The sequence below is a fragment of the Chelonia mydas genome, chromosome 7 (genome assembly GCF_015237465.2).
Source record: "Chelonia mydas isolate rCheMyd1 chromosome 7, rCheMyd1.pri.v2, whole genome shotgun sequence".
In the NCBI taxonomy this organism is placed as follows: Eukaryota; Metazoa; Chordata; order Testudines; family Cheloniidae; genus Chelonia; species Chelonia mydas.
In genome coordinates, this window is record NC_057853.1 from 6327643 (window position 1) to 6353799 (window position 26157).

Sequence of the window (26157 nt, forward strand, 5' to 3'; positions counted from 1 at the left end):
GTCCAAACCCAGAAGGCAAATGAAGAGACCAACAGGGTCTGAATCTTAAAAGTCTCATGATTTTGAAGTCAGTCTTTTGGGTTTTTGTGCCCTGACTCATGAGCTTTGAGCGCCCAAGATTGGCAATATTCCCACAGTGATGGGTATAGTATAAGAACCGGAGGAGCAGAATGGAAAGTCAGAACAGGGCTTGTTTATTTTTTTGGTTGGTGGGGGTTTATAGTTCATTTCAATGTGTTTGGGCTTAACACTGGGGAAGAAGCCGGCGGAAAGGGACAGCTGAGACATTTATGGGTTGCAGCAGAGGGTTAAATGATAAGGGTGCAATAAGGGTGGACTTCAGGACCCATTTAAAATCTAGGTTTCAGAGTAACAGCCGTGTTAGTCTGTATTCGGAAAAAGAAAAGGAGTACTTGTGGCACCTTAGAGACTAACCAATTTATTTGAGCATGAGCTTTCGTGAGCTGAATGCATCCAATGAAGTGAGCTTAGCTCACGAAAGCTTATGCTCAAATAAATTGGTTAGTCTCTAAGGTGCCACAAGTCCTCCTTTTCTTTTCATTTAAAATCTAGGCTCCTCAGGCATCTATAGAGCTTGTCTACACGGTGCATTAGCTCTGCACAGACGGGTGTAAATTCCAGTGTGCGTTAGCGCACGATACACTAACTGGTCTGCGTGCGTGAACCCTGTAGCATGCACAAAAAGTTCCCTAGCACACGTTAATGTAGTCCCCTTCCAAATGGTACCACGCTCACATGCATGAGGGGATTTTTAGTGCACCACAGCAGGGCCAACTTGGGCCAGTTAGTGCACAACACACTCGTAGGCACTAGCATTTACACCCCACTGCCATGGACTAATGCACCATGTAGACAAGCCTTAAGTGTACTGGAGAACCAGTGGGATCCAGTGAGGGGCGGGTCTCGGGTTAGCCCTCTGCCCTCCTGAACATGTGGAACAAACACCAGGTCACTGCTCTGGGGAGTTTACAGGCTCACTTTAAATTAATCCTTACAAGTAGCTCTGCATTCTGATTGCCCCATTGGCAAGAAGAAGAGTTCAATAAATGTCCATTATTATAAATGTCCATTATTCAGGACTTGTAATGAGGATTAACAATGGGCTGCATTCACCATGGGTATAACCGAATGCAGCTCCAAATCAAGTTAGCGGGGAGAGGTCAATGGCGTACGCCCGTCTTCAGGATCTCTCTCTCTCTTAGGGCAAGTCCACACTTATAACGCTACAGAGATACAGCTGGACTATTGCAAGGTAAAACGTACAGAGTCCGGTGTACCAGAACGCAATCGGTTTTCGTGGAAAGTTGACCAATTAACGTTTTCATTCCCTCTGCCAGTTTCAAGAGCTCTATCTGCAATTCCACCTAGTTGTAGCCGCTCATTGTCAGGTCACTGCCAAAAGACAAAGTGAACATGCTGGCCTCGTTGTCCTGAAGAGCAGTTTCAGAGTAAACTTGGACAAGCCTGGATTTCGAGGGCAGAAGCATGGTTCTTAGCACAAGGACAGAAAAGTCAGCCTTTTCCAACAAAATGAAGGGACATGCCATGAAAATATTTTACTGTAAGTAAAGATTAGATGCTGTAACGAGGGCCTTAGGGGTTAGCGTCCTATGTTTAATGTGTTCTGTGTGCGTGTGACGAAGTACGTTTTGTATTCCGTGCATGGAGCCTCCCCGCAACCCCCTTTGTCGGCTGTTGCAGTGGTGGGTATCGAATTTGTACCCAAAATACCATGTCAAAACCACTAATGGTTTGGGCTCCCCTGAGCTCCTGCTGTGCCATGATTGCGCATTACTGTTACAATGCTTAATTAGCTCCAGCTGCCTTTTCCCCACCATGCTCAGCGGCTGGTCCACCACACACATTTTTCAAAGGTGTCAATGCCTCTCAGCGGGGGTAGAGTATCTGAACAGCAGGAAGCTGGGTGTTTAAATACTTAATTGGAGAAAGCAAATCTTCCAGTGGAATGTATATTTCACTTCCTCATCTGAGGCTGGGCTCAGTTCCAGTTCTCTCCCTTAGACACTAAAGAATTGCTTTGGGTAGAAAGATAGTTTTCACTGTCTCAGCACTCAGGGCAAATGATAAAGTGAGACTGAACATGGAACAGGGCAAGCTAAACATTGGAGGGGAAATGAGCTGCACACCTATGCTTAGGAGGTTTTCCACAGTCAGAAAATGCTGATTAGACAGAATCAAAATGTTTTGTGGGAACATGGCAATTCCATCAAAACTTTCAGTAGAAACCGGGCAGGTTTCTACCAGATCTCTACCAGCGTGCCTGCCTCCCTCCCGCACTGACAGGGTCCCTGGCTTTCTAGGCTCCCTGGTCTACTTGGCTCCCACAGCTCTTGCCTAGTTACCAAGTCCCCCAGGGCAGCTGTGCTCCTTGGCTAGCAGACTCCCTGGCTCCCCTAACTGGCTGGCTCCTTGCACTGCTGCCCAGCTGGCAAATGGGCTACCCAGTTCACCGGCTGCCTGACTGGCTTACTGGCTGGACAACCAAGGAACTGGCTCAGAAATTTTTCAAAAAATAAATCCCTTAATATTTTTCTGAAACAGGATTTTAAAAAAAATACATCTGTTTTGTGGGAAATTTTGCATTTCCAATTTTTCATTCTGAATCAGAATAAAGTCTTTTTTAGAAATGCAAGGTTGCCTATGGACCAGAAATTCCAGTTCCCACCCAGCTCTACTTAGGATTGACGTGTTTCCATTAGGGACAGCTGATTAGTTGTATTATTACTTACATCAGAAGCAGGAAGCCTGCCAAACAATCAGTGGGGCCACTGGATGATCAAGGTGCTAAAGGAAGACAAGGCCATTGCAGAGAAGCTAAATGAATTCTTTGCATCGGGCTTCACCGCAAAGGATGTGAGGGAGATTCCCATACCTGAGCGATTCTTTTTATAGTGACAAATCTGAGGAACTGCCCCAGATTGAGACGTCAATAGAAGCGGTTTTGGAATAAATTGATAAATTAAACAGTAATAAGTCACCAAGACCAGCTGGTATTCACCCAAGAGTTCTGAAGGAACTCAAATACGAAATTGCAGAACTACTAACTGTGGTATGTAACCTACTGCTTAAATCAGCTTCTGTACTGGATCATTGGAGGATAGCTAATGTGATACCGATTTTTAAAAAAAAAGTTCCAGAAGTGATCCTGGCAAGTACAAGCCAGTAAGCCTAACTTCAGTACCAGCCTGTAGCGGGGTGGACACCCGCTCAGGCCCAGGGGGGTTTAAGATAGCCCTGGGAGAGGGCTGTTGTAGAAGGAAGGCAGCGGAGCTGATTGGGGAAGCAGCCTCAGCTGGGGGCCATGCCCCAGTCAGGGCCCAGCTGGCTCTATAAAGGCTGTGAGCCAGAAGTCTAGAGGGAGAAGGGCCTGGCTGCAAGGTGCCGAGCAGGACCTAGTTTGGAGCAAGGGAGCTGGGGAGCTCCGGCCTGGAAAGCCCCAGGCTGCAGGCCTGGGAAGGCCTATTAGGTACAGGGGTTGCAGGGGCAGCCACGGGTAGGCAGAGGCAGCAGGTCCAAACCCCCTCGCCTGTGATGAGTGGCTTATACTGATGTCTGCCCCAGGGAGCGGGGCTAGTTGGTGACTGGCAGTACCTAAGACTGAGGCAAGGTGGGGATAGTGGGTGGGGGTTCCCCTGGGAGGGGGAGACCCAGAACTGTGCGAGTACTGCCAAGGGGCAGCACCCAAGACAAGGGCACCGGGGTCCAGGAGGGATACGGGGGCCAGAGGCGGCGAGACACCAGCCTGAAGGAAGCGCTCTAGAGGCTAGACGCTAATTCCCCGAGACGACCAGCAGGAGGCACTGCCGGGTGAGTCTGCGCCCTGTGACACAGACAAATTGGTTGAAATGATAGCAAAGAACAGAATTATCAGACACATAGATGAACATGATTTGTTGGGGAAGAATCAACACATAAAGGGAAATCATGCCTCACTAATCTATTAGAATTCTTTGAGAGGGTCAAGAGACACGTGGACAAGGGTGATCCAGTGGATATAGCATACTTGGACTTTCAGAAAGCCTTTGACAAGGTCCCTCACCAACGGCTCTTAAGCAAAATAAGTTGTCATGGGATAAGAGGGAAGGTCCTCTCATGGATCAGTAACTCATTAAAAGACAAGGAAACAAAGGGTAGGAATAAATGATCAGTTTTCAGAATGGCGAGAGGTAAATAGTGGTGTCCCCAGGAATCTGTACTGGGGCCAGTGCTGTTCAAGATATTCATAAATGACCTGGAAAAAGGGGTAAACAGTGAGGTGGCACAATTGGCAGATGATACAAAATTACTCAAGACAGTTAAGTCCAAATCAGATTGAGGAGAGTTACAACAGGATCTCACAAAACCGGGTGACTGGGCAACAACATAACCGTTGAAATTCAGTGTTGATAAATGCAAAGCAATGCACATTGGAAAACAATCCTAACTATACATACAAAATATGTGGGATCTAACTTAACTGTTACCACTCAAGAAAAAGATCTTGGAGTCACTGTGGATAGTTCTCTGAAAACATCCACTCAATGTGCAATGACAGTCAAAAGGTCAACAGAATGTGAAGAACCATTAGGAAAGGGTTAGCTAATAAGACAGAAAATATCACAATGCCACTCTATAAATCCATGCGACACCCACACCTTGAATATTGCATGCATCACCCCATCTCAAAAAAAATTTATTAGAATTGGAAAAGGTACAGAGAAGGGCAACAAAAATGATTACGGATATGGACCAGCTTCCATATGAAGAGCCATTAAAAAGACTGGGACTTTTCAGCTTGGAAAAGGGACAACTGAGGGGGGATATGAAAGAGGTCTATAAAATCTTGAGTGGTGTGAAGAAAAAGTATTATTTACCCCTTCACATAACACAAGAACCAGGTGTCACTCCATGAAATTAATAGGCAGCAGATTTAAAACAAACACAAGGAAGCAATTCTTTACACAACACACAGTCAGCCTGTGGAACTCATTGCCAGGGGATGCTGTGAAGGCCAAACTATAACCGGATTAAAAAAAAAAGATAAGTTCATGAGGGACAGGTCCATCAAAGGCTATTAGCCAAGATGATCAGGGATGCAAACCCATGCTCTGAGTGTCCTAAGCCACTAACTGCTAGAAGCAGGGAGTGGACGAGAGGGGATGGATCATTCAATGATTTCCTTGTTCTATTCATCCCCTCTAAAGCACCTGGCATTGGCCACTGTCAAAAGACAGGATGCTGGGCTGGATGGACCATTGGTTTGACCAGTTTTTGTCTGTCTATTTTTATGTTAGCAACTAAAGACCCCAATCAGGGATAGAATCCCATTGTACTAGGGACTGAACCCCCACCCCAAAACACCCACAAAGAAACACCAAAGAGTTCACAAAGTAAAATCCAGACCGTTGGTAACACTATACCGACAAACTGTGGGGGTGGGAGAGATTGGGGCAAGAGAATGGGATAAAAAGGGCCTAGCAGAGACCAGTGTGTATGAATAAATTAGCTGTAGATGTGGTCTTAATAGTCCCCAGTCTAGCAAATGGCACACAGGCTTTGCACAGAGTAAGTAAGCAAGCAAGCAAGCAGAAGAAGGTCTTCTGTGGTCGTCGCAAATTTGGCTAATTTGTTTGCCCCGTTCTTTAATGTGCAGTGTTTTTATTGCTGTTGAGAGATGCTATAGTAAGACAAAGTCTGGAAAATGAAGCCTTTGTTCATTCAAACAGGTAATGCGTGGGCAACGACAGAGTAAATTTCTCCAGGATTCTCTGTCAGCGGTCTCAGCACTGACCTGGACAGCCTCCTCTGGAGGTGGAAGGATAAGTCCGTTTGCATGCCCGTTCAATCCTTCACCTTTCTGCTGTGACTACTCAGAAGAGGTGATGGCTTTTATGAAGTAAAAACTGCTCCGTTAGGAACCATACCGAGATCGCTGAACTGCTTTCATGGGCTTTGTTTCCTATCATCAGTCCCTTGAGTTATCCAGGCCCCTCTCTCTGAAGTTAAATGTTCATCCATCAGTAGTTTATACCTACAGTAAAATGTGTCTCAATTTACCCTGCGCAGTAATGGATAGTGAGACCTATTGCCCTGCTGTAGATTCATCTGTGGGCATCACTGTGGCACTGTCATTCTACTGGTAGAGCGTCTGCAATGCACAACATGTCTTTGCCAACTCATAATAGCTAGTTAACAGACTTATGCCTCACACAAAGCTGCTTGCCTCCCACATCCCCAGCTGCTGCCAGGAGAAAAGATTATTTAGAATGAAGGAAATTTAGGACCTCCTTTGCAGACTTGTTTTATTGACTAGCTAGCAGCCCTCAGAGTCTAATCCCCACCGTTTGCCACTGATTTACCGTGCACCCCGGGCAAATCACTGAACATTTCTGGCTCAGTTTTCCCTTTTGTAAAAGGGGAAATATAAACACTGCTGACCTTTCAGGGATATTGCGCAGGTTAACATTAACCATACGTTCTGGTTTAACATAGGGTATCTCGGGAATGTCTTTTGACATTTGAAATGTGTTTTCTGGTGGGGGGGGGGGCATTTCATTCAGCAGAACATTTGAGTTTTTATATAACTACCAAATGTCAGCTCCTGCTCCATTGTTCTTCCAAGTGGAACTTGCGCCGTGCTTACCGGGAGAGAACAGTCCAGCGAAATGAGCGATCAATGTAACAGTGTTTGGAGCGAAGAAAAATGGTGAAGGAGTCAACGCTTGTGGGGTGTGGAGGTGGTAGGTGGCCTTGCTCAAACATAAATGTGAATGATGCTCGTTCACGGTTTCATTACCAACAATTTAAGCACTAAATCACTGGAAGAAATAATTTTCTCTTCCAAGAAAAAGGCACGTCTCGCATAGAGCCAGAAGCTGCAGTGGCAACACAAGCCCAGTTTGTAAACAACGCGAGCTTTTCTCTTTGGATGATGATATCGTGACCTGTAAAAACCACCACCACCAAAGTGTCCCGGACTTCCCACAGAAGGAAAATTCCATAAAGGAAGCGAACCCCGATTATATTTTTTTCCCTGGCATGCCAGCTGCCGACCTCGGAACTGAATTCCCGCCAACAGACCATCAGAAAAACATGGCCAGGGAACATGAGTCTCTGGAAGTGGTCGGGGCATAGCAATCATGTTCAGATTCCCCTACTATTAAAGCTGCAGTGATTACATGCCTCTAAGAAAGTGGAAGCAAACAGCCAATGGATGTTGCACCACGGGGGGGCAGAGGGTAGCATTTGATGTCCGAAGCACAGTACATATGATAGCTACCACAGGGACCACTTCTCCGGGTGATTTGTAAATGCAAAGCTTGTGATTTAAGTGTAAGCGTCGGCAGTATGAACTACAAAGGGGTAAAATAGCTCTGAGACGGTCTCCAGAGACATTATGAAGTTAGCCTTTTACAGTTTGTATGGCAACTTCCACCTTCTCTGTATGTATATATCTTCTTACTATATGTTCCATTCTATGCATCCGATGAAGTGGGCTGTAGCCCACAAAAGCTTATGCTCTAATAAATTTGTTAGTCTTTAAGGTGCCACAAGTCCTCCTGTTCTTTTTAGGTTATAACAAGACATCTATAGACCCATTCTCAAGCGGACATGTTAAGAAAAGGATGTTCCAGTCAAAGTGCCCATCAGGGGATCGCAAAGGTAGGTGCTCAGGAGATACTTTATACTGAGCAGTCTTACAGCACGTGGCCCCAAGGGGCTGGTGGCATTTTACAGTTTTCAGCCTCCTGCTATCTTACTGGGACACAGCATTAAAATAGCCACCCCTAGTTTTCCCCAAGGTGCAAGGAAGTTAACGGTAACAGTGCCACCAAGAAAGTTAGATTTGCCACAATACGAAGGACAGCATGTCCTCAGGCCAGCTTTTACCCAAGTCATTCCAGATCGCACAGCTCCCACTCACACAGGGCATGTGCTTCAACGGTGTAAGCCAACTTCTCACAAATGAGGCTTAGGAAGAAAAACTTTCCCTGGGGGCAGGTTATCTCAGCAAAGGCGCTGGAACCTTTGTAGACGTGGGGGCCCCCACCGGCACCTTGGCCCTGGCCACCCAAACTATACCTATGTTAAAAAGTGGGGGGCATGGCTTCCTGACCCCCTTCAGTTCTGGCAACACTGTAGCCCAGTACTTTACACTGCAGGGATTCTTACATCATCCTCTGAAGCAGCTGGTATTGGGCCTTGGCAGAGACAAGATGCTGAGCAAGAAGGATCCCTAGTGTGACCCAAGGTTGCAAAAGCTCTGTTCCTTCACCAACGGGCCTGACTCCCTACCTTGGGGAGCCACTGATACCTGTGTAAAATGAGAGTGAAGAGCATTTAAAATGCCTCCAAGTCACTGTGCACAGATGTCAGTGATTACACAAGAGATGGGCTGGTGGAAAATCAGGCCCCACAGATTTAAGTTGGGAGGACAGCCCTGTGCTTCTGCAGCAGCCAAGAGCCTGTGATTGAGATGCTCAAAACAAGGCAGGGAATTGAGTCACATATTGAAAGGAAGGATGGTCTTGTGGTTCAGGGACTGGGACTCAGGAGATGTCTGATCAGTTTTCTGCTCTGCCACACATTTCCTGTGTGGCCTTGGTCATGAACACATTCCCTCTGCACCTCAATTCCTGATATCTGTAACGTGTTGGCTGAAAGCTGCTATATAAATACAAAGTATAATTAATCTAATAAGCTACTCAAGTCCCAGGCACTATCCTGAGATGAGTTATCTGGGGCCAAAACTAAAGACTGACTTAAGGGATCAGTTAAATTTGGGGTCTCTCTCAGGGGAACTGAGCAGCGGTAGGAGGAGGTGCCTGTAATCCCAGGAAGGCCTGAACTGAAGAAGGCAACAGAGGCCGAGGCAGAGATGGCGGGGACCCCAAAGGAGGTCGGGACCCAGATCAGCGTGGAGCCGGTCGCTAATGCGGAGACTCAGACTGAGTGGGGCCTCCAAAAGGCCCGGACCCAGGTCATGGGAGAACGAGAGGCCGTGGGAATCCAGGCCATGGTGGAGCAGAGAACAGTGGGGACCCAGACCCTGAAAGAAGAGGGCCAGGGGGACCCCGACCTATGGGCATGGCTGGAGGCCGCAGAATAGGCCCGCCAGAGGGCGGAGACCCAGGTCTGGGAGATGTCCCGAGCCTGGGAGGCCGCAGAGAAGAGATGCGTGAGCTGGTGAGCTAATTCCCAAGGATGACCAGCAGGAGGTGCCACCAGGTGTGGCCGCGCCCAGTTACAGTTGGGAAGGTTCCGTTTGGTTGTGACAAGACCAGAAAAGTTTGGATACGGATATTCCTATTTATTTGAACCTGAGTGTTTCTTTGTCTCCCCTCTGCTTTCTTGTGATGACTAGAACAGACCTGGTCTGCACGAGAAAGAGTTTGCCAGTACAGTCATACCAACCGAGCTCTACCGGGCGAGATGCAGCTTTTCCCGATACAGCTTTCACCAGTTTCCCAAGCAAAATAAACTACACCAGCAAAAGCACTTCTTGGCTTATGTAACTGTGTCTACACTAGGGCTTATCCTGGCATAGCTATGTCAGTAAAATATCACACCTCTAGCTAACGAAGGTCTACCAGTGTAAGCTGTAAGTGTAGACCGTATCTCGGACCGCCAACCCTTGAGCCACGTATCAACACACCAAGAAAAGAATGAAATATGGATGCACTATATTTATTTTACGAGAAGTCAGGCTAGGATTCTGCATCCTGAATGAGCCAAAGGCTCTTAAAAAAAAAAAAAAAAAGCGAATTTAGGCACAGCAGCCCTTACCTTCCTGGCTATCTCCAGTGGAGAGTACAGGTCACCAAAGTTTTGGCCCAGCAACATCCCTTGCAGCAGCAACTTCCGCGCTTGAAGGGGAAAGGCCAGGCAGTGATCCTTCTTCAGCAGCAAAATCAGCTGTCGTCCCCCGCTCTCCCCCACCGCCCCCAGCCTTTTGTTAAAAGCATTATTAGGCCAGGATTTCCCTCAGAATAGAACTGTGCACCAGCAGCTGCAACAACCAGCTCTCGCAATCGCAGCAACCCCAGAACAGCCCCGTTTCCGAGCGAAAAAGCCTTTCTGTGAACGCCTACAGCCCAGTCGTGGGCTCCGTCCCCAGGCACAAACAGATTTGGGGCATCACAGCTCAGTTGCCCACTCAGGGCAGAAATCAGGTGTGCTGTGGAGTCCGAGTATTTACTCGATGTAATTTACTCATTGGCATGATCTACACAAGTCTAGTTCCCTTGAACAGAGGTGTCACCAAAGTGCACGCAAACAACGCCGTCCTGTTGTCCTCTCCCAAGGAGCCGCCATCTTGGGCCTCTGTCTCACTGTCTGGCCTCAAAGCAATTCTAACAGCAAAATCAACCATTATCTCCTCCTGCCCCAGTCCTGGAGCTTCACACCTGAGAAACCACCCAAGCTCAAAGCTCCTCGTCTGAGGCTACCCTCCTTTCGTGCCGCCCCTTCACAATCGAAAAGAGCCTCCGATCTTTAATGGCCAGACAAAGGAGAAAGCTTTAACCTGCAGTCTCCATAATGGGAGTCTGGGTGCTTGTACTTCTATGATCGCTAAAGGGCCAACCATTAGCACCTTTCAGCAGAACAGTATTTAACCCCTTAATGGAGGACTCTCACCCCCTTCTGCTTGCTGGCCCTCTCTAGACTTTGCATCTTGGTGACTATCCATAAATAATGGCTGATTGGGACCCTTCATGATTGCAAGGTGGAGTCCACACAAAACTCTAAGAGCTGATTATGCTGGTGAGGGATACAGGGGCCAGAAATCCAATCTCAGGTTTTTCACATGGTAGCCCAATATGGTGACCACCTAGCCACCCATAAGAGAAGAAATTACCCTTCTGGAAAAGGTCTACGGACTGTAATCAGTGTGTCCCTGCTATTGAATTCTATGGGATGGTTAAAAGATCACCTAAAGAGGATACAATTGAGTTAAATTATATAGGTTTTTAGAAACAACGATCTAGAACCCTATTGGATCCCTCTAGGTTTCATGTTATGCCCAGCCACTTGCTACCAGTTCGATTGGGCATCTTTTACAATCACAGCTAATGTATTTCAAACCTGCATGAGTTGTCTGCTTATTTGAGATACAATGTTCCTAAAAGTAGTTACTTTTTTTTTTAATTTCATATTCTCTTCTAGCATGCCAACGATACAGGGAAATGTCTTCCGTCCGCCCTGTACGTAACGTTATACAATGCTGGTAATTCATTCGGGATGGGAAATAAACATCTTCACCATTTTAAAACATGAATTTGTCTTTTATGAATTCAATAAGGTCTGTGCTTACAGTGACATAATCACCTCCCAGATGATTTGAGGCACCCAGGCATGAGTAGGACACACGGTAGCAGCATGCTCTTTGGTAGATTATTGCCAATAACCATTCTATTTGAGGCACTTGGGAACGGATGAGCTGTGGGAAGGTTTTATGTTTTAAAAGTGGCCGTGCTTTGTGGTTGCAATACTGTTACTGCAGTCACTGTGGAAGCTCCATCGGACATTGCAAAGCAGGGGACAACCTGTATCCTTCTGGGAGGTAACGTGTAAAGAAACCTTAATGGGCTTACCCTGGAGGGCCTTTCCTACCCTGCGAGTATTCACGCTACTAATTCATTCATTCCTATCAAAACAAAGTATTTACGTGCATCAGAAAATGGTGCCCAGGTCTCTCTGTCAGCTGGCCCCATTTCAGGTTAGGAGCACTGCATGTATGGAAGAGATTTCAATTCAAAGATGCATTAGGGCGTGGGCGAGAAGAAACCTCGCCAATGCAAAAGCAATCTGCTTCCATGCACGTTATGGCACAAGTGCTGTACAGTGACGTGCTGTGTGAAATATGCTAGTTACCAGTTTAATTGGTTCTCTTTCTTTATGGACATGGACCTCCTCCCTGGTAGAATACATTTCTCTCTCGAGACCATTGCATACAACTCTCACTAAACTAGTTCCAAGCATGTATTTTATAATTCTTGTATTTTATTGCTCAACAACGGGCTTCTAATGCCAATGAAAGGCTCTTTCAGAGACATTACCGCAAGGTTTGGAGGTCTATGGCTAGGTCTAGTATGGACTTTACAGATGATTTTACAGCATGGGTCCACAGCTGGGAGGTGTTGCCCTGTGGTAAATGTTCTAATTCCCTGTAGGAGACAATGGCCAATACAATGGACTTTGTATTATAAATTCTCTACCGCACAGCTAGACAGTTACAGAGAACTCAACAGGAAGAGCAGCAGAATCTGATATTTAGGAAGTGCATATTTTCTACAAGTAACAGGCTGATCCTCAGTGTGGGTGGAGGAACCCACCCACATAGGGCAGCATGCGGGATCAGGGCCCAAACACACACAGTTGCCCAATGGCTAATATCACGAAAATGCAGAGACAGAATCTCAGTGGACAAGGAAGGTCATGAGAAGGAATATCCTGCCTCTTCCATTACTCACTCTGATGAAAGATGCTAGCTTTTTCCCCTGGCACTAGCATAGCTGTCTGACCGCAAATATTACGATAAATCTAATCAGCCATAGAGTGCTGTCATGCTAATGAGAACTTTATGAGGCTTAATTCAGCATAACATTGCCCTCTTGTGGCTCATCACATAAGGGGCCTTTGCAGTTAGGTTATTTTTTTATTATTATTACTAGGGAGGGGGAAGAAGCTACAAAACCAACTGTCTAAATCTTTCAGAGAAGAGTTTCCCTGATCCTTTATACCAACGGGGTGAGGAGTCTCCAATTCTCTCTCTGAGCTTGTCGCTTGCAGTCAGTGAGAGGCTTACAGGAGTGGAAGCCAGTTCAGCCTTAATGGGGGAACTTAAAAAGGTAGACAAGAATCTGATCAAAAATAGTAACATCAGGAGGGAAAAAATGTAACAAAAATAGAAATGAAGTCAAGGTGGGAAACAATGGAAGAGATAATAAAAGGGAAACATCTACCAAAAGCATGCTTTCCTCCCTGGGCTTTTTTGAAGCCCGGGTTAATGTGAATTAGAATCAGGAACTGACATTAATTAATGCTCTGTTAAAAATTTAGTTCCTTTGGAACCGCATGTCCTAGCCACATAGAAGAAATTATTCCTTCGTGATTACTGTTGATTCTAGATATAATTGTGGCGAGTGCAGGAATCACATGAAGTAGGATGTCTGGAGTTTCCCCCCTATGCAGTAAATCATTTTCAATAAAATATAGGGAATAAATATGTGCTTGCTACTGAGGAGCTGTATATTTAGGGTTTAATTATACTTCTGCAGAGAGAAGCCATGGTAGGGAGTGCCTCCGACAGAGATAATGCCTCCAGGTCTACCTGCTATGCCTTTGAAAAAAATAGCCAGTAGTGTCCAGCTGCATTCATCTCTCGACACTGTCTAAGGTGCAGGGGGGCAGAACAATGCCCCCCCTTCCCCCCGCCAGCCCAAACTCTGAGGATGCTGGTTGAGGCAGCACTAGGCAACACTGCCCCTTTGCAATCACCAGCACATGCAGCCAAGCTATGGCTGCCCCTTGGCACATGCATGCTGCCCCTTCTCCCCCACTAGAGATTGGCACAGACGGTGCAGCACGTTAGACCCAGATCCTTACTCTCCCCGAGTGCCACTAAATTCAATGAGAACGCGCAAGAGTAACGGCCGGTGAATGCAGCCCCGTTTGCACAATCCAGCACTCGGACTGTAAACTCCGCCGGGGCATTTGATTTGTAGAAGCACCCTGCATATGTCTGGCACAGTACAAATGACAATGATTGTATCTTTTCCCCAGAGATGTCATACATCAGTTTTGCTTTCATTCCAGTATTGGGTTGCACAGCGTTTACTATACAACAGGGACGGTGGGTGGGGTTTTAAACCTTATTTTAAGAAATCAGTGAAGGAACAATGACATGGAAGCCGAAATGCACCCAGCACACACTGGAAGAATATTGAATGCCACCTGCATAGGAGAAAGGGAACTGATATGAATACAATAAAAAAGATTATTTTGCTAGCACACACGCTGACTCTGTCTTGGCTATTGCTGTTAAGCAGGGTAACTTAAGTGGGTAGTAGTAGGAAAGAGAGGAAGAGGAGAAGCAGAGGAAGAGAGAAAGAAAGATGGAGATTAGAAAAGAGGATAAGCAGGAAAAGATCAATGGATGCTGTAGCTACATGTCTGAGATTTACATGCCAGGGCTCAGCCCAGCAGTGCATCGCTATCCAGCAGAGCACTTAAGCATCTGCTCAACTCTAAGCAAGTCCCTTAAATCCCTTTGACTCCATGTGCTTAACTGCTTTGATGAACCAGGGCAGATTTAGGGACATGCTCAAATGCTGTGCTGAAACTGGTCGAACGACAGGATTCTTTGTAGAAGCATCCAAGACACAGACTTTCATTCAGAATGGGAAAGGACCATGTGAGCATTTTTACAGATATTTTACAATGCATTGGTGTGCCAGAAGTCAATGACACTATGCTAAGTTACAGCAGCCGAGGAGCTGGTCCCAAATACATTTGTTGTAATAAAATAACGCAAAAGGAATAAAAAAAAAATAGTACAAAGTAGCCCAAAAGGAGGAATCAGACACTTCAGCCTGAAGAGGCTTAGATGATCAGAACAGATATCTGCACCTCTGACTGCGCCCGTTTTCTCACTGTTCTGCTCGCCAGGGACTAGCACAGCTGCAATTGGTGTGAAGAGAGCAGCAGTCTTCCTCTGACTTCCTCTAGATCCAGCATTAACAATTTCCCCAAGGTAAGGAATAGCTGGAAATTTTGGAACCCCTTCAAATAGGAATTCAAGTACAATGAGTGATTTACTGGCAATTATCTAACACTGTTCTATTCTAAATAGGTTCTTATGCAACACATTACTGTAATATTGAAGCACCTTTCAGTGGTGTATTAAGCAATGGGACAGCACATCCGTTCACATATTGTTTGTTTCAGTGCGTGCAGTGAAATGCGTTATTTGGGTTGGGCTTTAGAGTTCGGGGTTTTTTTTTTAATATATTTAATATTTATGTTAGAGAAGGCAAGGTCAAAGAAATGACCCTGGCACCCTGAGCAGAAGATGGCTAGGTTTGTGATGGGCCTTTGCTCCCGGGAGAGTTCATTCCACAGTCATCAACTAACTCCCCATAAAACTCTGTCTTCTGCACAGACGAGCTGTGGAGTGAAGTTGTCAACCATGGAGCTTTAGGTGCTTGTACATATACTGGGCCCAGGCCATGGCTCAGGGTAGACATGGCATGTCACACATTCCAGCCTCTATTTTTTCTAAATCAAACATTCATAAGGGAAAGGACAGGTATATTTTGAGCAGGATACTGATATTTTAGTGTTGACATCTCTGCTAAATATACAGAATAAGACTCCCTAGGAAAGAAGAGCAAGCCTTATTTTAAGGCTTTTAATGGACACAATTTAAAAACCAAAGGTTGCCTAATGTGGACTGCATTTTACCCTCTCCACCAACAGGAAGTAAGTGTTCCTTCAAAAGTTGCCGGGGCCCTTGTCAGATCAACACAGAGATACATTTTTCTGATAAACCAGTGTAAGCAAAAATAGCCCAGTGTTTGGGTGGGAACGGGGCATGGAAGTGGCCTACCCAGCTGAAACTCAATCCAAGCAAGTGCTAACTCTGGTAGATTTCAGGAAGTCATCACTGGGATTATATCAACCCCTCGTATTGAGGGAGTGTTGTTACCAGTTTGCAGTCTGGGGTCTTAATAGGTCCTCATCTGGTGTTGAGGATTATAATAGCTCCAGTGGCCAGGCAAACTTCCCCTGCCTCGCCCTTCCCCTCTTCATCTAGCTCAGAGCTTGAGATTCTTTCAGATCCTGACCACGTTGCCATGGGCCATACCTTTGTCACTGCAAAACCAGATTATTGCAATGCACTCTTCATGGGACTACACCTTTAAGACCACCCAGAAACTAAAGCTAGGGCAGACTGTAGAGGCCACAGACACCTGTTTGTACAGCACCTAGCACAATGGGCTCGTAGGCACTATAGTAATGCAAGTAAATGGTAATGATTATGTAGCGCACCCCAGTGGAAGCACAAGACACTAGTGCTCAGTTATCTGCACTGGGTGTCTATTTGTTTACAAGGGGAAATCTAAAATGTTACTTTTGACCTACTGAGCGAAGCCCTGAAAGCCTTGCCTAACTTGAGAGACCACATCTTTCTCTATACCACACTGTTGTAGTTGCCATCAGTGGATGCCCCCAAATTGGAGTCCCCTCCATTTAAAGGAGAGGGTAGACTATAGGTTTCAATATCCCAACAAGGGCAGTCAGGGCCAAGGGTCAGAGCAGGGGCTAACCTGAGGCTAGGAATAGCCAAGAAGCTCGTAGTCAGGTCCAGGCCAGGGTCAGAGGCTGAATCAGGAGGCCAAGTCCAAATCAAGCCGAGGTCAAGCCAGGAATTCAAGAGCAAGGAGCAGGAACGGTCGTGGCAGCTGTTGCCTGAACACCCATTGTGTTTATGGTAGGGCAGAAAGCCAGTCAGGAGCCATGGGGCTGCTGTCTGTCAAACCCTTGAGGAGGAATTTCCCATGGTCTGTGTTCACTGCAGGCCATGGGAAGTGGAGCTCAAGTTGGTGTGATGCTGTACGATCAAAATATAATAACTTATATCATTAATATTGCCACTGTCAGAGAATTGTAACAAATCTTGTACAAAAGTCAGTCATGTAAGGTGTCAATGGAAAAGTTATGATTTGCTGAGTATAATTATCCTATTTATATGCATGTATCATCTTTGTATCTAAAGTTATGAATATTGACTATATACCCGTATTTCAAATGTGTTTTCTCCTGGGGTAACACTCACAAGGCCAGCACCTTGGGAATGAACTAGTCCTAAGAGTCATCAAAGCACGCAAGGGCATGTGACTTGCTCATGTGACCCTGGACTCCCTCTTGTGCCTGTAATTTTCCACAAACTAAGACTGACGGCATTCCCTCCACATGGGAGAAAGTATAAAAGACCCTGGAAGCATCTCCATTTTGCCTCTTTCCTGCCCTGATCTCTGGACTATGGACTTACACTAAAAGCAATTAATGGCCTGAGGACCTTCCAATTGTCTGGAAGTTACCAGAGACCTTACAAGCCCGCAGTTTATTCCATCACTGCTTCAAACCTGATACAAGAACTTTGCAATGAGTGTGTGTATTTGTTTTCCTTGACCATTATAACTCTTGCCTCTTTCTTTTCTCTTATAAATAAACCTTTAGATATTAGCAAAAAGAAAAGGAGTACTTGTGGCACCTTAAAGACTAACAAATTTATTTGAGCATAAGCTTTCGTGAGCTACAGCTCACTTCATCGGATGCATTTGCATCAATGCATCCGATGAAGTGAGCTGTAGCTCACGAAAGCTTCTGCTCAAATAAATATGTTAATCTCTAAGGTGCCACGAGTCCTCCTTTTCTTTTTGCGGATACACACTAACACGGCTGCTACTCTGAAACCTTTAGATATTAGATACTAAAGGATTGGCAACAGCATGATTATTGGGTGAAATCTGAGTTATATATTCACCTGGCTACGTGGCTGATCTTTTGGGATCAGAAGAACACTTTGTTTGATTAAATTGGTTTTAAATAACCACTTATCATAAAGTCTAGTGTCTGCGGGGTGAAATAGGAGCTGGAATGCCTAAGGAGGCTGCATTTCTGACTACTTGTGAGCCAGTGTGGTGAGACAGAAATTTACTTTTGTTGCTGGCTTGGTATCTCTTATGAGAGAATAACCACCAGTTTGAGGGTGAGTCTGCCCTATTTCTCAGCAGTTTGTCCTGAAGCTGGTATTCTCAGCTGCGACCCACTGAGGCACAGTGACAGCTGGTTGTAGCTGCTGCGGTGTGGCAGCCTGGAGCTATCAGCTGCCCAGTAGCTCTACAGGCCTGGGTTCTAGACCCATGGGGCCTTACAGTATACTTTTAGGGTAGAGGATGAGTCTCAACTATGTTCTTGTACAGGACTCAGTGGGGCCCTGGCCTGCAGATGGGACAGCAAGGCAAATGATTCAATGATAAAAACGCCCTGCTGAACTCCCCGTGTTCATTTTGATAACAGAGGAATGGGTGTCAATCTCCAGCCTCGCCAAAGATTCCTAAGCCAGACCCATGGTTGGAGGTCCTCGTATCTGTCCTCACAACGTTGGCTTCTTTTTATGTTGTCTATCTTAAACATATTCTATGACATTGGTAGCCATATATTTTGGGGGGAGGGATAGGTCAGTGGTTTGAGCATTGGCCTGCTAAACCCAGGGTTGTGAGTTCAATCCTTGAGGGGGCCATTTGGGATCTGGGGCAAAAATTGGGGATTGGTCCTGCTTTGAGCAGGGGGTTGGACTAGATGACCTCCTGAGGTCCCTTTCAACCCTGATATTCTATGATTCTATGATATTAGAAAGTTCGGCACGTATGAAAGCTCTAGGAGGAGTAAATGCCTGATCATGCAAACTACTGAGCTGTTCCTGGGAGAGGCTGAGCAACCTCAGCTTCAGTGGGAAGGCAGGGGCTGAAGTTACTCAGCACTTCCTGGGGGGACATTTGGTTATTCACTGGGCACAAGGATTGGATCTGAGATGTCATTCTGGAACACTGAGCATCCAGCATTCCAGGCCAGTCGACAGGCTGATTCCCCGATTTGGCATTTAAAAACAAAACAAACAAGCCTTTAGATTATCACAATGATTATGCAATGAAAAAAATCCCAGCACCCCCAATGCTCGGCTGGAACATATGCATCCAGAGGTTGCTCCACCTACAGCAAAAGTCTTATACTGGTTGGTTTATCTGAAATAAGAGAGATCGTTCTGCTCAGATCCAATCCTTGTGCCTACCAAATCTGGGGAGGTATCATTGACTGCAGCAAGAGAAATGATCCATCTATAAAGCTTTGATTACTTGAAAGAAATAATGATAGGTTTCAGAGTAGCAGCCGTGTCAGTCTGCATCCGCAAAAAGAAAAGGAGGACTTGTGGCACCTTAGAGACTAACCAATTTATTTGAGCATAAGCTTCCGTGAGCTACAGCTCACTTCATTGGATGAATTTTTTAGTCTTTAAGGTGCCACAAGTACGCCTTTTCTTTTTGAAAGAAATAGACGTACTCACACCACATATGTTCCAAACTCCCCATTACCACAGTTGGAGCAGTTTAAAGTCTTGCTACGTGACAATAGCAATAAGCATATACACTTGCAGACTTTTATGTTTTCAAAGGATCATTAATCATTTCCTGATGTACAGCAAGCGTTCCGACAGTCAAATGTTCTTTGGTGTCTACGGTTACTTATAACATTTGTATCAGCTTCTCAGCTATCTGAATGAACTTGGAAACAGCTGGTTTGTCTGTTAAGAAAAACAAAGCTATTCAGAAAAATGGGAAAAGGGAAAAAAAATACAATAAATTGGGCATACTCAGGAAATACAGACCCTACATTACATATGTGCAATCAATAAGGTCAGAGATCTACAGTAACTCATCACAATGTACAGTGTGGTTTTTTTGGTTTGGTTTGGGTATTTTTTGCTGCAGAATATAATGTGAGGCCAAGAATGCAAATGGCTTTTTGGAAATGGGCAATGACAAAGACTGATTAATATCAGTTGACAGCCTGCTTTCGAACTTCATAGCAGGAAAGTCAGTGATTGATTTGCCAAAATGTAGAGCATGTACTGTAGATAATAAATCTACATCTGAGCTCAATCCCATTTCATAAGTATGAACTAAGGGCCAGATTTTTAAAGATATTTAAGATACCTAAAGACATTTTAGCCACCTAATTCCCATTGAAAAATCCTAATAGGCTCCTGTCTGCATCTTTAGGCACCTAAATACCTTTAAAAATTTGGTCCTATCTGCCTACGCATGAGTCTACTACTGAGATCGGAAGGAGAAAGATTATGTACAGAATTGTAAGACAAAATGCAGTAACAATGTATAGCTCATGCTTACTGGCCAAAAGAAAGCCAATGTAATTGTTTTCTAAATTCAGACAGAGCGATAACTTTATCCTATTAGCACAGTGGGTTCAGTGATACTCTTTCCATGGATTGAGTAGCTGAGGGCCATGTTAGATTACAGTAATTTAAATTATAATAAAGTGATTTGGAAGTAATCACCAAAAATGCTCTAGCTAACACAACTATCCAATCGTGTAGGTTTGCCTTTTCATGGACATGCCTGCCAATGAAAAGCAAGTTATACATCCTGCCACTGGCATCACCAGAAGACTGGGTTTTCAAACAGAAATCCTGAAAGTTTTAGGTCAGCGTTTATGATTGTATATAAAAAACCTGAGGCCCAGAGGTTAAAAAATGCTCAACACCAGCAATACCCCTGGAGAATAATGGGTCAGATAGAATCTGAAGACAAGCTAACCCATTATCTTTTCAACAGAGGCTGCTTGAGGCTGAGGACTGTTGAAAATCTGGCCCAGCAGCTGCAGTGTTCTAGCATTACAGGGAAACAGAAGAAAGAAGAGATGGACTGAACATAGCACATTTGTAAGTACCTTGAACCTTAGAAAAGCTAGAGCCATTTATAATAATTTGTGCCCCACTTACAATCATTGTATCTACTGCATTATAGGCTTGCAAGGAGTGATGATGATGGGGATGGCTACCAAAGTCTTGTCTGCACTAGAATGTGATCATGGGTGAAGAATCGAGTTCGCTACCATGATGTTGGCCAATCTATTTAGAACAGGCCAAATCCTGTTCAGCATCACACCAGCTAATTGCCATGAAACCTTGCTGCTAATCAAACCAGAACTTAAAAAGCTTGTGTTCTTTCTCACGACTACCCACAGCCTGCTAGAGCCACTGGCTTTGAAGTGTAACATACCAGCTCAGATGTAATCCGCAACGTGACCATTTGGAATCGGCGCAGTGCTGACCCAATTATGGAAGGAAGCCTTGAGTTAGACTAAGCTAAACGTCTTTACATAACACGGGATTTGTGAAGAAGTGGACAAAGAGGAGCCTCGGAGCTTACTGGGCAGATAGGATCTCCATTGGGCATAGCTCGAATAGAATCCAGCAGGCGATCAATGCCTGGAGAACAAACGTGTCTCTCACCTTCTCAAGGGTCCTTCACCAGGGAGCAGAGTTCAGAGGGTTGGAAACCTTTATTTTTTTAGAGTTTGCATTGAATTTGCCAAGCTCTTTCCTAACAGAAACCCCTCTTTCCCTCCTCCAAGGATTATACAGCTGAAATGTATAGCATTCACAACCAGCATTTTTTCCTTGCTAAAGGAACTGTGTACTAAAGATTAGAAACCCCTTCAAAGCACAAGCCCCCTTAACTAAGGGGATTTATGAAGAAAGGTCCCCTAAGGGTAAGTTATCCCATAACTACCTAGTGCAGGGATTCCTGCACCTTCCGCAGAAGCACCTGTTACTGGCCATTGTTGGGAACCAGTGTCTGTATGAGATGGACCCAGTCTGGCAATTCCTACATACCTGTGTAAGAGCTACACCATACGAAGAGTGACGGCTGTTTTAAGATTTTTTTTTTTTTTATGAGGAGGAGCATAGGGTGCTGGTGGCCAAGTTTAGCATTTAACAAAAGGCGAGGTTGTACTGTATGGGACAAAACTAGCCACAAGCCTAGGAAGGTGACTTTGGAGACAAAATCAGTCATCGTATACCCACTCACGCATCATCTGTAGAAGTTAGCCATGTTGGTCCCCTGTAGGGTGACCAGATGTCCCATTTTTTCTCTAAAAACAGGGACAGTCCTGTTTTTAGAGACTTTTTCTTATATAGGCGCCTATTACCCCCAACCCCCTGTCCCGTTTTTTCACAGTTGCTATCTGGTCACCCTAGTCCCCTGTGAAAGAACTGAAAGTCCAGATCCTCAAACCAATTCAACCAAGAGAGGAGCTAAGTTACGATGCCCAACCATTCTTAAGGCCCACAGCTGAGAAAAAGCATTAGGCTTCAATACAAATTCACCTAGTCTAGTAACAATCTGTACAGGTGGCTCCTGGTCCATGCATTTATTAAAGAAGTGTCTGAAAGATACACACATGTAATGGGAGGCCAGATATTCACAGAGAAAAACCAAGTGATGGTGGTACTTATCCTGGAGCTTACTTCTGAAATAGAATATGCTGAGCATTTTCTTAACTGTGCCTGCCAATATTTTGCGAGTGCATCCGTTTGCAGGTGCATTTACAAGTGCAGGGTATTTGCTCATGCAAACAGGTGATCAAGCCTTGCTTTATCATAGAATTTGCATAGAGAAGTCTACAATTAAATTTGCTGTTCTCCTGGGCTCCTAATCTCTTTTACAGGATGGGATAGTAATTTGATGAGCAAATGATAGGCAGATACTTAAACAGCAAAACGATACTATATGGGGTGTTGCAAGGCTGAATTAGCCTGCCTTGACTCTAAACAATTTTAAGTACTGAAGTCTCCTTTTTAGAGGTGAGCTTGTGAACCCCTAAACCCCTCTTCTGTGTGCAGTCACTCAAATAGAGTAATCATATTGAATTCAATAGGATTGCTTTTGTTTATGGTGAACATTTTCAGTGGGACTGCAGCACTGATGAATAATCAACTGGTGAAAGTTTGAACAAAGAGCTTCTTGAAACTGTACGCTGAGACCTTAAAAGCTTTTTATCCACAGGATGAAGCTGAAGTGATTACAGATGTTGATATAGCTTCTGACACCAATAATGATCATAAATAGCATTTAATATTAGCTCATGATGAAAGGCTACATGACAGAGAGCACTAATCCCTGAGCACCATGAAAACTTTTAAAAGCCCCCATTTCCCTTACTCTGAAGTGAAATGATTGAAAAGGCCAAGCACAACCTCCATTAAATTATTTTAGAAACTAGATAAATTCTTTTTGAAAAATTCCTAAAGGATCATTTTTTGTTTTTTTTTCCCCCCCTCCCATCGTGGTTTTGTTTGGGGCTAATTTTGATTAAAACCAGGCAATGGTGGGAAGTTTAGTTATGGAAAGATCATATTTTAGATATTCATACTTTATGGGATGAAGTAGCATATTGGAAGGCACTCATGTGATGATGATGAGGTTGTTACAAGAACCTATACAGAACAGAAGTGGGATTGGTGACTCTCTTCAAAATTTTAATCAAGTTCGATATAACGCGGTTTCACCTATAACGTGGTAAGATTTTATAGGACAGTGTTATATCGGGGTAGAGGTCTAATATAGAAAAGAGAAAGGAGTACTTGTGGCACCTTGGAGACTAACCAATTTATTTGAGCATGAGCTTTCGTGAGCCACAGCTCACTTCATCGGATGCATACTGTGGAAACTGCAGAAGACATTATACACACAGAGACCATGAAACAATACCTCCTCTCACCCCACTCTCCTGCTGGTAATAGCTTATCTAAAGTGATCATCAAGTTGGGCCATTTCCAGCACAAATCCAGGTTTTCTCACCCTCCGCCCCCCCACACTTGATGATCACTTTAGATAAGCTATTACCAGCAGGAGAGTGGGGTGGGAGGAGGTATTGTTTCATGGTCTCTGTGTATATAATGTCTTCTGCAGTTTCCACAGTATGCATCCGATGAAGTGAGCTGTAGCTCACGAAAGCTCATGCTCAAATAAATTGGTTAGTCTCTAAGGTGCCACAAGTACTCCTTTTCTTCTTGCGAATACAGACTAACACGGCTGTTACTCTGAAACCTGTCAATATAGAAAGGGTTTATCAATGATTAATAGAGGTTATAAGCATTTTGCAAACACGCATAGGATGTGTCAATGATGGTTATAAGCAATGTAGTTGGACTTTTACACCTACAGCTGGTCAGGAAGTTTTTGACAAAACAGATTTCCATGAGACTTTCTCGGGTCCAGGATGTAGGGGAGTGGGGAGAAGAGAAAGAGAGTACCCCCCCCCAGAATAGCCAATAACCCAATAGTAAGGGCATTCACCTGGGATGTAGGAGTCCCTCATTCAAGTCCCAGTTCTGCCTGATTCAGAGTCCCAGCTTCCAGAATCCGGTGATTCATAAGAGTCTCAGCTTTTACTAATAAAAATTGTCTAGCCTTCAAAAGTTGCAAGTATACCGTTAAAGGCCCAGAAGACAGATTTAAAAGAATCCCAAACTTTTTATTTAAAAAATTCCATTAATGTAAACTTTTTATAATTTTTAAGGCCTCATTCATGATTTTTGAGCTCCTGGAGTTGGCTATACAAGATTTGCTATCATTCTCTGCCCCAAGGGAATGACTTAGGGAAACTCTATGATGGTACTGCTAGAGAGGAGATGATCCAGAGCCTGGTCAGACTGAATAGCTTTGGAATCCTCCTTTTTCCCCATCTGCCATAATGCTGAGTAATTACCAACTTCCATTATTTCTAGTTCAGAGAATGACGTTATGCCCCACCAGATAACAAAGTAAAATCAACTTTCCTCACAAATCCCATTATCTCTTTTGATATCCTGCTGGAATATAAATCAACAAGTTCAGCAGAGACAGGAGCCTAACAGCAGTCTGCAGACTCAATTCACATTAACTATAGCCGGCAGAACGAGACAATCTGGATTACCCTGAATTACCCAGACAGAGCAGCAACTCTGCCTCTCATGAGCCCTTGTTCTTCAGATCAAAGATATTTGATGGACAGTCAATTAAAAGATATACTAGCCAGCCATAAAACACTAGACTAATCTTTCAAGTAGACAACTCAATTTGCAATTAAAAAATGTCTTTAATGGTTAAACTTCCAGACTTCAGCAACAATACATTCAGTCTTGAAGCAAGAGACTGACTGGTGAAAGCTGCTACTCCTTTACTTTTTAAGACTCCATATCAGAAGAAGGGCAAGATATGGTTTAGGCAGCATCTGGATGATTTTCAAGATCCCTGTAACCTCCCTTTCCCAAACACACAGGCGATTCCCTAATGGAACTGGGGCTATTCTCACCTTTCTTCAGGAAAACACTCCAAGGAGTGACGGGGGACGGGGAGGAAGGTACCAATAATTCAACTATCCATATACTTTTATGGCAGTGTACTACAGATCTCATAAACTTTCAGGCCAGAAGGGACCAGCATGATCATCTAGTCTGACCTCCTGCACATCGCAGCCACAGAACCTCAGCCCCTTGACTCCTATATTAGACCCCTAACTTCTGGCTGAAATACTGAAGTCCTCAAATCATGATTTAAAGACATCAAGTTACAGATCTGCCAGGCACTTGTAAATATTGTAGCCTGCAATATCTCTCTTAGGCTTTGTCTTCACTGCCAAACAATTCGGCATTTTTACAGTGAGATAACTATCATGTGTTAGTTATCTCACTGTGAAATCTCAGTGGAGACAAGGCATCTGTAGTTTTTAACTCCAAGGTAGCTAGGCTTGGTGAGCTCCATAATCATGCCAGGTTTGAGCTGGTCTAGTTTACCCTGTAGTAAAACTTCAAGTGCCATGTCTTCACTAGGATTTTCCAGCAGGATAGGGAACGCACATTAGTTAACCCTGGTAAAAACACACCCTTTTTTTTTTTTTTTTTTTTTGCAGTGAAGATAAAGCCTTACACAAGAGTTTGACAAGTGTTTATACATACCCTCCACCCATACACACATGCTAACTCACTTACTGATACCACTACTATCCATTCATTTACAGGCAAAACAAAACTAAAAAACCCCTAGCGCCCCTGAGGGCCTTCTCCTGCGTTGTGCTCCACGTGGGCAGCTGCAGTATCCAGACCAATTACAGTGCTGGAGCTGAGCCCAAGAAAGTCAAACACTCTAACAACAAAGACACAAATGTAAATACCTGCGCAAACAACACTTGAATGGAAAGCCGGCAGTCCCATACAAACTCCTAGAGCCCATTGCTCTATTTCTAACACTTCACTGGTCAGATTGATAGTTCTTTCATATATTCTGTGTTTGTAAGTACTTGTCTCCAACGACTCTCCTCACTTAATGCTCTTGTATTTTTATTGGCTACTGTGAGGTTGGTTTACATTCAAACTCCAGCATTAACATACAGTAGCCAACTACATCTAGGAGGACCAAGCAATAAAGCATCCTCAACATAACAAAATGGCTTCCTACCTCTTTGGAGTCCTTGGTTAGTTTCAAGATATATGAGAGACTAATC